Below are 17,134 nucleotides of genomic sequence, written 5' to 3'. Positions count from 1 at the left end.
AAGAGGGAAAGAATACCGCAGAGATTCACAGGTGAGTGGACAGCATGCACTGTCACAGGAAACTGTATACAACTGGGTGGTAGGCTAGAAAAGAGGCTGTTCGTCAACAAAGAACGAGACCTGTTTCGGAACAACAGTGACAATGTTGTCAACCAACACTGCATGAGTGTACCAGGTTATCTTCGACAACACAGAGATTAAGGTGGTTACAGGACTCACCAGAAGATCCCTGTAATGAACATGCAGTTGAGGAACATATCCTATAGTTGGGTTCCCAGATTCCTAATTGAAGCACCAAGACAAGCATATATTGATGTGAGCAACAATCTTCTGCAATGTCATAACCAGGACTGAAGGAGCTTCATGATGAGGATTATGATTGAAGGTTATCATAAACCAGAGGTCAAAAATGTCAGTCAATGTTGTAGAAGCATATGAACAGGCTAACCTCGAAGAAATTTCAGACAGCATCCTTTATCGGCAACACATGGCCAATGTACTGGAACATGGAGGGCACCTCATGGACTGACTGGTACTGGAGACTACTATCACAGCATAGCATATGTAGCAACCCTAAATTAACTGTGTTGAGTAATTTAAAAAAAAGTGGTCAGAGAAATGGACGAAAAGTGTTCTCCTACAACAAGACTATGTGTGCACCCATATCAAATGGGAAACTACAGCTGCAATTGCTGAACTCGGTTGCCGGGTGCTACCATAACCACCTTAGTCTCCCAACTTAGCCCCTTTCACTGTCACCTGTTCAGGTCATGATGAGACCACTATATGGAAAAATGTTTGCTGAATTCGAAGATCTTTCAACAGCCATCCAGGTGTGGGTGTGTCAAACTACAAAGACATGGTTCCAAAAGGATTGAGAGACTGGAATAAGTGCATATAGCTCAATGTGGGCTATACTGAAGAGTAAAGTAAAGTGAAGTAAATGCCTTTATTTTCCTCCGATCTACAGCATTGAAGCTTTATTGATCTACTAAGGAGAAAAATAATAATGCCCAACCTAGGCAGCTTAATCTAACATGCACACATAATAATAAACATATCTGACACCAAAGCAAGGACAAAAAGCCATATTGATATAAAAATAATAATCAAATGGCAACGAGGCAGAATGGTCTGTTGTCCCTAGTATAACACAGTATGGCAGTATGGTAATGAAAAACTAAACTGGTAACATATTGCTATGTAGAGTACTATGTTGTGTCAGATTTGCATCTGCACTTTAAACAATACAGTAAGACAGTATGGCAATGAGAAGCTAAACTGGTAACATATTGCTATGTAGAGCACGATGTTGTGTCAGATTTGCACCTGCACTTTAAACAAAGAGTATATCACTTCCGGCTGAGTTCGCACTCAGCACATTCTTTCTTGAACACTGACCTCTCCGGTTTTCTACTTAAGTTGCAAACCTGGCTTCATATTTCCTCCACTGTAGCGCCGGTGTGCAATTTTTTACCTTACGATTCTCTAATATTTTCAGGATAAATCAAGATAATTATTATTCTAAGGGTACAGTGTTTGTAGTGTAAATATGTAAATTTAAAATTGTCTACATAAGTTTGTATGTAAATATTCAGTAGAGTTTATGTACACATGTGGAGATGGAGGCACTTCCGTGTATGTGGGGCTTGCCCTTTCTCCATCTACCACCCCTAAATTGTACATGTACAATTTAAGGAAAATAAATAATAATAATAATAATTACTGTTGACCACTAATTGAACTCTATTGTCTCACTATATTTATTATCTTTAGAATCCAGACAGATCACCACCTTAACTGAAACCATATTCACTCACCATTAACTTGGGCCCTCAGCTCATATACCAACCATCTCCACATATTAGCTTTATCCTTAACCCCTATCCAATTTACAATCACTCTCTTCCTCATTCACTGCACACTTTACCGCCTACGAATTTAACTATTTAATCACACTCGTCATAGTTACGAATAACACGTAAACTCCGCTATTCTTGAGTGTACACCAATTTACTTTCTACTGAAGATTGCCTTTTTTGCTTCTTGTCACTATGCCTTCGTCCAATTTGTCCTTCTTACCCCATAGCTCCCTTAGGCTCAAACTTCTCCCTTTCGCCAGGGTACCTCTTGCTCCTTCTTCCTACCTCCCACCTACTTCCTTTGTGTGCTCTTGTCACATCTTGTGTTTACGCCCCCACAATCACTTCCTGTATCTTCCTTTCTTCTCTCCCACAGGCCTTCATCCTCAGCTCCTTAATAAATGCCCTTGTCTCGCTGGTTTCCTTCCTTATTACCCTCCTCATCTCCGCTGTTACCTCTCTGGCTCCTTCTTCGATCAATTTGAAAATAGCATCTGTCAAGTTAATTTCTTCTTGCTGCGAGCTTCGGTCCAGTGTCTTATTTTCTTTGGTTCTTCCTTTATCTCCAGGTCCGTCTTCACCCACTTTACTGTCTCTGACTTGCCCTTCTTCCACTCTCTTCTCCACTCCCCCTTCATCCTTCCTATTCTCTTCCATTTCCTGTAATTTCTTCGCTGTCCACACTCTGGTCCATCGTCCGTTGGATACTACTAGTTGTTGACCCTTAATGTAGGCTCTTAACCCTTGTATTTTAGCCCTGACTAAATGTTTTTTCAGCATATTTATATTCTTTACCCCTTCTCTTCCCATGTCTCTTTTAATCCAAATTTTTGTGCTACGTATATTATCTGCACCTCTTATCACTACTTCCGCCATCAGGGTGGAAAACAACTTCAGTTTTATCGGCCTGTCACCCCGTATTTTACCTATCCTTTCCACATCATCAATATCAACTTCACTAAAGTTAATTTTCATCATTTTCTGAATAACTTCCACAACTTTGTAGGTTGTCAGCACTTTGTCTTCCGGCACTCCATATATAAATAATATATAAATAAATAAATATATAAATAAACATAAATAAACTGAAGAGGTAGAGCTCCTACTGAGTTGCGGTGTTTTTGTCTGGGGAGGGACAAGATATAATTGAATACGATACACCACTCATAGCATTCTTCTTTTCAGATTGTGTGCAACTTCTGTTTCATACATTTCACAAACTAAATTGAATAGCCAAGCCTTATCAGCTCACAAGATATTCTGAGGGTATACCATCCATACAAATGGCTTATTTTTATATCATAATCACCATCATCCTCATCATCAACAGCACAAGTAGATTCCACATCTACCGATCTCGTGCTTCACTGCTCCAATTTTCCGTGACACCCACGAGGTTTGGGTCTTTCTCCAGCTCATTCCGCCATCGCAGCCTAGGTCTACCATGTGAACAAGTTTCTTACATCATTTCTTCCATCACAGCTTCGGGCATTACGTTTTCAGGTATCTTTGCCACACAACCTGCCCATGGGATCAGTCTGCTTCACAAGATGTTTGTGATAAAGTATCATAGGATATAAATTTCATGGTTTTGATCCGTATTGAATAGTGACCACAATAATAATTATTAAATTAATGTTGTATGGATCACCTTTTTCAATACTATATTATGCAATATTATTGAATTACATTACTAATCTAGGGACTAGTTTCGGCCTTGGCTAGCCATTTTCAGCCTTAATGTAATACATCTAATAACTAAACAAATATAAAAACACACAATTAACATGAAAAATAATGTACAAACACACAATTAACATTTAAATCTGGGATGAACTAAGTGTAAAATCTGAAAAATAAATTAGACTCTAAATTCTTCGCATCTGGAGTATGCTCATCATCCAGACTCTTTCTTGTATTGACATTCATAGAATTGATAGTTCCATCAGTGCTAATCATTACAATTTCAATTGCACAACGGGAACTGGTAAATGTTGATTCTGTAGTCAGAATTGATAATAACTGATAATAATAATAATAATAATAATAATAATAATAATAATAATAATAATAATAATAATAATAATAATAATAATAATAATAATAATAATACGTTCACCATACCACTGCTTACATACTCCTTTGGTATCATAAAATGGACCCAAACAGAACTTCAGCAGTTACAAACGAAAACAGCAGACTGGAACACCTCACTTCACGTTTCTCTAAGAAACTGCAGTGTTACAACAAGACCCATACCAATACGACGAGGGATCTTCCAAGGGGACTCACTGAGTCCATTATGGTTCTGCATGGCATTATATCCACTATCCTACCTACTGAACACAAGTGGGTATGGATTTAGCATTAAGAATAAGCGAGAAGAGCTATTCAAAATCAGCCACCTACTCTATATGGATGACATTAAGCTGTATGCCTCTACCAAACCCCATCTCCAACATCTCTTCTCAATTACCAAGACGTTTTCGTCAGATATAGGCATGCGGTTTGGATTGGACAAATGCAGAACCCAAACTGTCATCAGAGGATCCTACTCAGCACAAGGGACACCTTCGAGTTTAAGCGACGAATCCATGCAACAGCTGGAGGAAGAAGATATGTACAAATACCTCGGTTTTCATCAGAGCACTCGTATGAAACATGCCGACATCAAGAGAAATGTCGCGCAGCAATATATAACACGTCTCAACAAGGTACTATCATCAAAACTGACAGCTAAACATCTTACCAAAGCAGTCAATACGTACGCCGTTCCACTGCTCACATACTCCTTTGGTATCATAAAATGGACCCAAACAGAACTTCAGCAGTTACAAACGAAAACGGCAGTTTCACTCACCCGGTACCATATGCACCATCCTAAATCTGCAACTGAACGTCTTACACTCCCGAGATCAGAAGGTGGTAGGGGCTTCTTATCCATTGTCAATTTACATAGCAATCTGATATCAAGTCTAAGAGAATATTTCCACTCGAGAGCTGATACATCGTGTCTTCATCATGCTGTTTGCAGAGCTGATATAAACTATACACCTCTCAATCTGTCGTCGCCAGAAATGCCTGTTTCTACCCCACCTACAAAAGAGATGAATATGGCCATGTGGAAGCAAAAACCTCTTCACGGGAAATACCCCCATGAACTGGATCAGCCTCATATCGACAAACCTGCGTCGCACGCTTGGCTGACCTACTCCGGTCTTTTCCCAGAAGCAGAAGGATTTGTTCTGGCCATCCAAGATCAAGTAATTGCTACACGGAACTACCGTAGATTTATCATGAAGGATCCAACAGTTGTCTCAGACAACTGCCGCCGCTGTTCCAGAACTACAGAGAGCATACAGCACGTCATCTCTGGTTGCCCACACTTGGCCAACACCAATTATAAGCACCGACCTGATCAGGTAGCAAAAATCATTCACCTGAAACTTTCTGTAAAATGTGGATTTCTTCAGTCATCAACTGCATATTGGAAATATACACCTCCACCCATTCTCGAAAACTCTTCATATAAACTACTATGGGACCGAGAAGTCATAACCGATGTCACGCTCAGCAACAATAGGCCAGACATTATTCTAATCGATAAATCAAAAAGATCCGCATCCCTTATAGAAATTGCTTGTCCAAATACCTCCAATCTGCAAACAACAATAGCCACAAAGATATCAAAATACACAGAATTGGCAATAGAAATACAACGCCTGTGGAAACTAGAATCAGTCACCACAGTTCCAATAGTAATATCATGTACCGGTCATCATCATCATCATCATCATCATCATTTCCCTTTACCCAGCTGTAGCCGGGTAGGGGCAAATATGGTTCCTCTCCACTTTCTTCGGTCTTTCCACCACTCCTCCTCCAACACTGTGTCCCAGTCCAGGTTTCTTTCTATAATGCTGCGTTGGATGGTATCCTTCCATCTCAATCGTGGTCGTCCACGGCCTCTCCTTCCTTGGATTTGCATTTCCATCACCTTTTTTGGCATTCTTTCGTCGCTCATTCGCTTTACGTGCCCAAACCATCTTAGTCGGCTCTTCTCTATTCTATCATTCATTTTTTCCACTCCAATTTCTTCCCTGATTTTCTCATTCCTAATTTTGTCTCTTCTACTCTTCTGTATCATACTCCCCAAGAATTTCATTTCGGCTGCCTGTATTCGACTCTCATCCTTCTTTGTCACTGTCCTAGTTTCTGCTCCGTAAGTTGTTATGGGTACGTAATACATCTTGTACATAGTATCCTTTGCTTCCATTGGCACATCTTTGTCCCATAACATATTTCTTACACTATGATAGAAACAACTTCCAGCTTGAATCCTTTTACTAATCTCAGCATCCAGTCGAGCATTCTCCATTAGTTCACTCCCCAGGTATTTAAACGTTTCCACTACTTCCAGGGGCTTGTCTGCAAGTCTAATCTGACCTTTCCCTTCTTTCTCCCCTCTAGTCATAACAGGAGTTTTACTCTTTTCTACACTTATTTTCAATCCACATTCTTCAATCTTCCCATTCACCACATTCAACTGTTCTTGAACCTTCCTGTCGTCTTCTCCCCAAATCACAATATCATCTGCAAATAACATCATGTTCATTTCTCTTCCTCCATATGCTGCTTTTGCTGTTCTCATGATGTCATCCATTACTATTGTAAACAGGTGTTATTCCAAAATGCTTGCACAGCTCTCTGGCCGCATTAAACCTGCATCATCACACATACGTAGAATTACAGAAAGCCACCCTCCTGAGCACTTGCCACATTGTGAGAAAGTTCCTAGGAACGACTTTTCCTCTGACTCACGCCAAACAGCATGAAGTTCCAGGCCGCAGTTTCAGTAACACTAAAGAACAGATTCCCAAAATGGGGACATAAGAAGTCTGAAGTTGTTTGTATTTATTGTAAAAATGTATATGTTGTAATTATTTCTGTTGTAAATATTTGTACATATATGTACCTGTAGTTTCATAATCAAGAGGGTGACTCCTTGCTTAGGCCTAGTCAGCCCATTATGTTACCGGCACAAGCCGAGCCTTCCTAAATTGATAATAATAATAATAATAATAATAATAATAATAATAATAATAATAATAATAATAATAATAATAATAACTTTGACAACATCCTTTTCTGGACACACAAGTATAAAGATTGAGAGTTTTCCACCTAATCAATACTTTATTATATAAAGTGTCTAAAATATTTCAATCACATTAAAACACAGTACCGGTTTCGACCTGTTAATTAGGTCATCGTCAGCTGCTGATGAACCTGCTTATTCAATAACAATTGTACATTGTAAAACATTACTTAGACTAAACATGAATGCCACATATATTCCAATAAAATATAATGCTATAATGTTACAATATAAAACAGGGTACAGTTCTTGAAGTCTAAAAAGGTTTTGACATCCTTGTGTCACGTGAATGCTACAAGTTCCATTAAAATATTATGCTATGAAGTTAAAATCAGGGTACAATTCTTACAGTCTAAAGAGTTTCTGACATCCTTGTGCCAAGTTTAAATATCTTGTCCTGTAATGCCAACATTACATCCAACAGTTGAACAAATTCAAAAGTGCATAAAATGCAATGATTGTGAAGCCAGCTACATTGGGCATATGGGTAGAAGTTTTTCTATTCGCTACAATGAACATATCATGCCACAAAACATAATAATTTTTCATCCATAGGATAACATGTCGAGGATTATAAACATAAATTCACTAATATCGAGAATGATATGAAAATTTTAAATATGAACCCCACAGGCCCATTGCTCAATATAATGGAAGATTTCTATATCAGTATGGACCAGTATATTAATCCTAACTTCAACCAAAATGAAATCACAGATAAAGCAAACATTATTTTTAACACAGCCATTCCTATTCTAAAAGATACATATCTAACAAGAATCAGCAAATATAAATCCACACACACAAACTAACCCCAACAAGACACATCCCACTCCACCCCACCCCATCCACAAGCTGCTTTTGCCTCCCCACTACCCCTCCGTCCTAATGCTACAACAGCCACACAACGTACATGGAACAGTGTGCAGCACGCTCCCGACCATGCTCAATGACATATCAAGTTCGCACGTAAGTAACACACACGTTAGTTCACAACACATTCAATAGGCACTCTCCATTAGTTAATCTAATTTCTACCTTTCTTTTTCTTTTTTCATAGATCATTTGATTTTACCCAAGTGGAACACAAGTATGAAGAGGGGAGCACTCGCATTAACTTTATTGATATCGATACTTCATTACAGCAACTTATATCTCAACAAGATGTCTTACTAAAAACAAGTTTGTTTATCGGCAGATTAATGGATTGAGGATGAGCATACGTGCCTATAAAGCAAGAACAGAACCCCATATACTACTGAACATAACATCCTTCCTCATATTTGCGGCCCAACAATGCACTTTTGAATTCACCTGTACAACTGTTGGATGTAATGTTGGCATTACAGCATAAGATATTTAAACTTGACACAAGGATGTCAGAAACTCTTTAGACTTTAACGTATCCACACAGATGCACACAAGATGCTGTCAGTTTGTGTAATTAATTTTATTCACATATACACACAAATTAACATACACATAACCGTAATCACAGTATGACAAAACAAAAACACTTCACTTGTTAAACAGTTTACAACTGACACCGAATATCACTGAAGTTACACTTGGAAGTACCGGGCGAGTTGGCCGTGCGGTTAGGAGTGCGCAGCTGTGAGCTTGCATCCGGGAGATATGTCATAGGTACGACATCGTAACTGGTGTAAAACCTTCAATTATTATGTTTAATATATTTTAATAATAGTTTATTTAATGCTATATTATCTTTTATTAAATGTTAAACATGACTAGTACATGGTTTCCCTGTAAATATGTAGTATAAATTTGTATAACCTCAAATACGTATTGTGTATAATTTTAACCTCAAAATCTAGATAGTCGAAAGCAGTAGAAAATTCCATAATGTTCGTATGTTAGACTTATTGCACTATAATTTGGTATATATGCAGGGTTCGGGAAACTTACTGTAACGTTTTATTATCCAGATACATGTAGAGACATTATGAATGTTGGAGATATTTCCATGGCTATTTGTAAATAGTAAACGAAAATTCGAGTACCCATTCGAGTAACTGGTCGATCGATGTTTCGAGTGTGTTCCATTAGAGTGTTGTAAGAACTCTTCCAGAAGTCGATAATTCTAGATGGTTGATCAGATAGTTTATAATTATATCAAGCCTATCAGTCAGTGAAGTCAGTTCTTCGTTCTTAGGACTCAGGCAAGTGATGGACTGCGAGTAACTGTTCGGCTCCGAGGCGGAGTTGGTGATTTCAAGAGAGTGCATGTTATAGTGCGAGAGTCAGTGTTGTTGATATCTGTACTTGTCAAAATCAGCTTCAGGGTACTCCGCTATTGAGTGTTGTAGTGTCATTTGCTACTGTGTATAATTGTGTTGTGACGTTCAGTGTAAATAAAGTAATTTATACAAGGAAGTGAACGTGTTCTCGTGTGATATTTATTTACGTAAAATAAAATCACATTGAAGAACAATAGATAGTGGGTTCAAATTCTCACTGTTGGCAGCCCTGAAGATGGTTTTCCGTGGTTTCCCATTTTCACACCAGGCAAATGCTGGGCTTGTACCTCAATTAAGGCCACGGGCGCTTCCTTCCACTTCCTAGGCCTTTCCTATCCCATCGTTGCCATACGACCTATCTGTGTCGGTGCGACACAAAGCAAATAGAAAAAAAAAACTTGGAAACATGGTTGAAAACAGATGACTACCGATCAATTCAACATGGAGACTCCCTTAACTCAGCATGTCAGCCACTCTCTTCCAATAACTTCCAAACCACAACTTCAGTAACTCAACAGTAACTAACTTCACCTTCAAGATCGTCTCTTTATATATATCTGGCCAGATTTCCAGAAAGATACGTTACAAAAAACTACCTTCTTGAATATTCCAGAGTGCATAACACATAGAAATAGTGTATAGAATATTCTCAATTGTTCTCGTGCATATTACCATTCTGGAAGTTACAATGTGTTTCACAATTATGGATTACAATTTATATATACAGGTAAGAATAAATTATAATATTAATTTTCAGGTATTTACATTAACGGAACTGATATCAATGACTATGTACAACATATGTTCCATGACATAACCTCACACATAATACGATCATTCGACTACATAAATAATAGTAGTACTAATACTAAATGGACATAATACTTCACAGCTATACGTACAAAAAATAATAATAATCACGATCATAAAATAATAATAATAATAGATTTACTTTATTATTATTATTATTTTGGTCTATAATAACAGCTTAACACTGATACAAAATGTCAGCACTGTCTTGATTTACAGTATGTGACACTACAACAATGCAATTATGTCCTCGTGTCACTAAGTGGATAGGGATCCTTAGCCTAGTGCCTCAGTTCTTGATCAATCTCTACGAAACAGGAGAGATGAAGGGAAAGTTTCTTGATAAGAGTTGAGTTTCTAATTTCATACCACTTACACTCTTTCCTCCATACTTATTCACAACAATAAGGAAATTGTACAGGGTTACTTTACAAGTTTAAAACGTGCTGCTCTCTGTCTTTTCTTCTCCTCAAGAGACGAATTCACTGGAACTGCACTTGCACTAGTAGTACTAGTCGTCGACACTTTCTTAGTTGCACTGGGCTGAACGACCCCAAATATTTCTTGTCATTTTTTCTGTTTCTCATCCAGTTCAATCTTAGACATAAAACTTGATACAGAAGTACCAAATCTTTCAGCTCATTTCTTGAGAACATCCAGGTTAGTGGACACATTTCCAGAAGAGGCAGAAGCAGATGTTCCAAATCTTGCTGCTCATGCTTCCTTCTTGGCATCTACCGATAAGGTAACACAAAACATTTTTTTGCTCTCATCTCCTGACACTCTTTCATGCTGAGAGCTGATATTTTGATTATCTTCTTTCCCTGAGCTTCAGAAGTTTCATTTGCATTTTGATCCTGATGGTTTTCCTTTTCTGATACAGAAACTGAATTTATATTCAATGTTATCTTGTTTACTGGTTGTTCGGTCTTGGCGTCGAAAATCTGAGGCGCTCCATCAGCGCGCTGCGCCCCCTCTCACAGCCAGACTTGGCAGTCGGCTCCCGGCTGGTGGACATCGCCGCACCCGCTGAACTCTCCCAGAGCTTCTTCGCAGGTTGAATATGACTGCAGGCTGCGTTGTACTTCCATCTCCTGTCCAATGATCAGGTATTCGGCTCCCACTTCTGACGTCAATTAGGTCTTGAACTGGGCCCCGATTTTCTCCTCCAGTTTTCCCAACTGGGCTCTGATATTCCCCTCAAGTTTTCCAATATTCTTCTCGAGTTTTCCCAACTGAGCCCCGATGTTCTCCTCAAATTTTCCAAACTGGGCCTGAATGAAGGAAGTTATTTGTTTGAGCATCACCACGATCCTCTGGTTCTTTATTTTTTAATACAATAGATTCAATAGAGTCCTGACCACGGTCGCCAGTTAACGTTGCCACACAGACGCACACGAGATGCTGTCAGTTGGTGGAATTAATTTTATTCACATATATACACAAATTAACACATACATAACCTTAATCACAGTATCCAAAAAACCAAACCCCATGGCACTACAGCCCTTGAAGAGCCTTGGCTTACCAAGCGACCGCTGCTCAGCCCGAAGGCCTGCAGATTACGAGGTGTCGTGTGGTCAACACGACGAATCCTCTCGACCGTTGTTCTTGACTTTCTAAACCGAGGCTGCTATCTCACCATCAGATCTCCTCAATTCTAATCACGTAGGCTGAGTGGACCTCGAACCAGCCCTCAGGTCCAGGTAAAAATCCCTGACCTGGCCAGGAATCGAACCCGGGGCCTCCGGGTGAGAGGCAGCTATGCTACCCCTACACCACGGGGTAATCACAGTATCACAAAACAATAACACTTCGCTTGTAGAATATCAACAAGCCAACCGTCTTTAAACAGTTGACAACTGACACCAAATTCCACCGAGGTTACACTTGGAAACACGGTTGAAAACAGGTGACTACCGATCAATTCAACATGGAGACTCCCTTAACTCGGCATGTCAGCCACTCTCTTCCAATAACTTCCAAACCACAACTTCAGTAACTCAACAGTAACTAACTTCACCATCAAGATCATCTCTTTATATATATCTGGCCAGATTTCCAAAAAGATACGTTACAAAAAAAAACTACCTTCTTGAATATTCCTGAGTGTATAAAACATAGAAATAGTGTATATAATATTCACAATTGTTCTCGTGAATATTACCATTCTGGAAGTTACAGTGTGTTTCACAATTACGGATTACAATTTATATATACAGGTAAGAATATATTATAATATTAATTTACAGGTATCAATGTATCAATTTACAGATATCAATGTCTATGTACAACATATGTTCCATGACATAACCTCACACATAATACGATCATTTGACTACGTAGATAATAGTAATACTAATACTAAATGGATGTAACACTTCACAGCTATACATACAAGAAATAATAAAAATAATCACAATCATAAAATAATAATAATAATAATAATAATAATAATAATATTCAAGCTCGATATTTGTGTTAGTTACCCATGGGTGAGACAATTTTTTTTTTCACGTTATACCTGTTATCGCACTTGCGTCAACTTTAAGAACTGTACCCTGATTTTAACTTTATAGCATAATATTTTAATGTAACATGTGGCATTCATGTGGCACAAGGATGCCAAAGCCTTTTTAGGCTTCAAAAACTGTACCCTGTTTTATATTTTAACATTAGGGTATAGCATTATATTTTATTGGAATATGTGGCATTCATGTTTAGTCTAAGTAATATTTTACAATGTACAATCGTTATTGAATAAGCAGGTTCATCAGCAGCTGACAATGACCTAATTAACAGGTCGAAACTGGTACTGTGTTTTAACAACAGAGTTAATGCATTATTAAGGTCCACCTTTTCAATACAAACTGGACAGAGTTTAAATTACATGTATGTTCAGGAACTAGTTTCGACCTAACAGTAGGTCATCATCAGCCTGTAATGGAATTGAATAACTACTCGTCATGGTACTATGTTGTCTCTATTACATTCATGCCTTCACATCATTTGTCTGCATCTCCGAGTGTTGAATATCGTAACTGTATGGGCTTTTCATTAAATTGCTGATGGTGAGCCATCTAGTGGTGGATTTAGTACTTACCATTCGAAGTGAGTAGTTGTGCTGCTATCTGGGCGCCAAGAAGATAAGCTTGCTTGGCCATGAACCGTGCTCTAACAATCAGCGTGTGCAGTTGTTCTACTTCTTGCCCTTTAAACTGGAAGACGCGTTGAGCTAATCTCTGCTGGTTGTGTCTTAAAGATACAAATTATCTTACAAGAAGGGAAGATGGTGCGGATATTTGATCCCGGTTGATGGATTCTCCATCTGGCATACGTGCCAAAGATGTGGTTTGTTTTTTTGAAAAGATTTAATTTTTGAAAACACCGACCTCGTAAGTAGCTTCATTGGATGTTATGACTGTTTTAACTGAGGAACTAATCCTGTTATTTTATAGTGCTAAGATGCTGAGCACTTAAGTCTACGATATGTGAGAATTTCTAAAGGTGATGTTCGGATTATTTGTGGGTTAAAAAAAAAAAAAAATTAGAGTCGAAAACAGGTCATTGTCGTTAACTTGTAATGTGAAAATATTTGAGGTTTCAATTTAATTTAAGAAGATAATTATATGTTAATTTTTGGGCTTCAGCATTCAGTTATATTAGCTTTCGTGCACGAAAGGAATGATTATGTTCAAGGAGCTCCGACAAGATGATGTACGAATTTATTGTATAACCTTAAAAGCCTGCTTTATTTCCTTCCTGTTTTCAAACATAATTAAATATTTATTATTTAAAATATTTTTCAAACCATTTCGGGCTGTTAAAAGTAAACTTGTGCTTTAAATGAAAGCTGATCTATTGACTTACTCGGTACATCGTGTTCTCATTTTAATCATGGCGGTTGTCCTGTGTAATAGAATGCAAACGCAATGGGGGCGTTGCTGTGTTGAAACTGACATTTGAGAATCTGCGGATTATTGTAGTATTGACGTTCATCTGTATTGGAAATAGTTGCGTGCATTGGATCTTTTCTGCTGTATTTGACTTACTCCTTCGATTTTAGTTATCGTCTCTGGGGAATATTGAATTATTTTATCCTACTTCTGTGAATTTTTGCATGTTCCTGAATTATTTCTTCGTTTGGTGATATAGTGTGTTTGGTTGATCCTTACTGTTTTCACGCAACCTCCGAAAACCGAGATAGTCTATTAGATAGGTTTTCATTATCCATTCTATAATGGTGGATTTAATTATTTAATTTTCAATTGAACCTCGTTCATTTATTATTCTAAAGAGGTCTTCTGTTTTCATTCAGCAATTATTGATATAAGGATTTTACCTTCTATTGCGTTATTCTTTTAATTGATCTAAATAGAATTCAGTATTTATCGTATCTTTAAAACAGTTAAAAAAAATTAATTTTGAGGTCGGTAAATTATAAATGTTTTGGTATTATTAAAGTTTTCTTAAATGAATCAAGGAATTATTATTTCAGTCAATTATTTAAGCTAATTTTTAGTTGATTCGCTAGGCCTCTTGTGTCCAGTGCTTCCTCAATCAGCGACGGCCTTTGTTGGGATAATTGTAAGTATTTCCTTTAATTTATTTTTTTTATCCCTGGTCGTGCTAACACTCTTGACCTTTACTTACGTTGTGAGAAGCCTAAAGCAAATTAAATACGTATCAAAGAAATTAAACAATGTAAAGACACATAAGGTCTCAAAATTGTACATACCACGTGAGAAACTGAGATAAAATTTGAGAGACGTGCTGCACTATGTTAAAAAATAGCTTTATGATAGAGATTCGTAAAAAGTCCAGTGCACTGTACAACATTAAAAAAGTTGTTAAAGATAGAAATCCTTAAGTTGCTGGTCAAGGAATTCAATATGTGCTGGCTCCTTAAAGATGCTGTTATCCATTCGAACAACTGAGCCAAAGTAACGTCGTTTTCTTAAGATATTCGTAAATGTAATAACACATGGATGCTAGAAAGGCTCTTTGTTTTCTGGAATGTGAAGTAAGGTGACTGTTGCGCGTGGAGGCTTAAGAATCGAGGGATGCGCTACACTATGTTAAAAAATAGAGATTCATTAAAAAAAGTCCAGTGCGCTGTTTAACATTAAAAAGTTGTAAAAGTAATCCTTAAAATTGCTGGTCACGGAAACCAATATAGGCTGGTTCAAAAGAGATGCTACTTTCCATTTAAAGATCAATTGAGTTGCAGTCACGCTGTCTTCTCAAGATGTTCATATGGATGCGAAGCATGATGCTAGGAAAAAGCTCTTCTGTTTCTAGAATCTTGAAGGACGATGGTTGTTGTGCGTGGAGTTTTAATATATATATATAGAAGTAAATAAAGGTGGTTAGAAATTCACAGTTCAATGCGGACCGTACAGTTGACATTGAATAAATAACAGCTAAGAAAGAAAGAGATAAGTTAGGGGGAAGAAAATACCTAAATGAAATATGTTATATGAGAAATTACTTCGTGTTGTAATAAGCTGAGCGGAGATAGAAATGAAGTGAGAATGGGGGGTGGAGGAGATGAGGTTCAAAGGAAGTATTGTGTAGGAGGTGCAGGGAGAAAGAGAAGAGAAAGGAAAGGAAGCGGAAGGAGAGGAGGGGGGGTATTAAGGCGGGGCCGAGGAATGAGGGAATATAGAAGATTGCCTAAGTACTGTAAATAGAATGAAAAATCGGACCTTGATTATTTGATTTTGAGATTCTGAAAAGGTGAATTAGCAGGTCAAAAAAATATTCGGTTTTTCAGAAATGTCATTAAGATTGTAATTTGGATTAAAACATTGGTCTAGATGTATAAAGCAGTTCTCTGCTATGTTAAGGGAGGTCCTTTATTCATAATTTTGAGAATTTCCATATCATGCTTAATATCAGTAAATTTATGACTGTAATCGTTTAATGTGTTGCCCAACTGCTGAAAATTTATTGTATTTCAGGGCATTAACATGTTCCAAGTATCTTATTTTAAAGCTCCTTCCTGTTTGTCAAACATAAGTAAAATTACAGCTGTTGCATTTTACCCTATATACACTGGATTTTGAAAAGCAATCATTTTATTAATAGAAGATGAGTTGTGTAAGATTGTTGCATTATTATTGACAGTTCTGAAGGATATTTTAACATCATGTTTTTTAAAAAGTTGGTAACCTTATAAATATCTTCATTGAACGTGAAGGTAGAAAATAAAGTAACTTTTGGTTTTTGTTTTTTCAGAGTGGTTAAAGGGCAATGTTTGTACTTATTGATAATACTTTCAATAAATAACTATTGTATCCATTAAGTATAGCAATCATATAGATATTGTTCAATTCCTTTTAAAGATCACTTTCGGTCATTGGGACAGTAAAGGCTCGATGAACCATACTATTATAAGCTGCTCTTTTATAGATTTGGGGATGTGAAGAATCTTGACGAATAGTAGAAGCTGTCTGGGTAGGTTTTCTGAAAATATTGTATTTTAAGGGTTTGGTGTTCTAATAATAAAAATCAGATCAAAATTAGATGTATGGCTTTTCAGGCGTTTGCTCTATTAACCAGCGTTTCGTCTTAGGTCTGACACTAGACTCATCAGAGTGGGCTGTGTCAGACCCTACCCACTGACGCTGAGGTGCATGCAGGTGAACTTATCAGACCTAAGACAAAACGCTGGTTAATAGAGCAAACGCCTGAAAAGCCTTACATCTAATTTGGATCTGATTTTTGATATGCTCTATTGGTGGAAAAATATCTAATTCCCTCCATGGGAACTTAGAATTTCCATTCAGTATTGCTAGGCGGGCATTAATTCCATTGTGGAGTTTTATCTCCCGTATGCAGTTATCAGACTGTGCCTTTTAAATAGGCTTCCGATAAGTTCACCTGCATGCACCCCAGCGTCAGTGGGTAGGGTCTGACACATCCCACTCTGATGAGTCTAGTGTCAGACATAAGACGAAACGCTGGTTAATAGAGCAAACGCCTGAAAATCCATACATCTAATTTTGATCTGATTTTTTATATGCTCTATTGGTGGAAAAATA

General features: G+C 37.6%; 1 protein-coding gene across 2 annotated transcripts in view; it reads right to left on the bottom strand.

Annotated features, from left to right (window-relative positions):
• Positions 1-17,134, bottom strand: part of LOC136871854 (polynucleotide 5'-hydroxyl-kinase NOL9) — a 371,126-nt gene that overhangs the window by 291,874 nt on the left and 62,118 nt on the right. The gene's annotated exons all lie outside the window — the stretch shown is intronic.

Source organism: Anabrus simplex, chromosome 4, assembly GCF_040414725.1.
Source record: "Anabrus simplex isolate iqAnaSimp1 chromosome 4, ASM4041472v1, whole genome shotgun sequence".
Classification (NCBI taxonomy): Eukaryota; Metazoa; Arthropoda; class Insecta; order Orthoptera; family Tettigoniidae; genus Anabrus; species Anabrus simplex.
The sequence above is the reverse complement of the archived record's forward strand: the minus strand, read 5'-3'. Positions and strand labels throughout refer to the sequence as shown.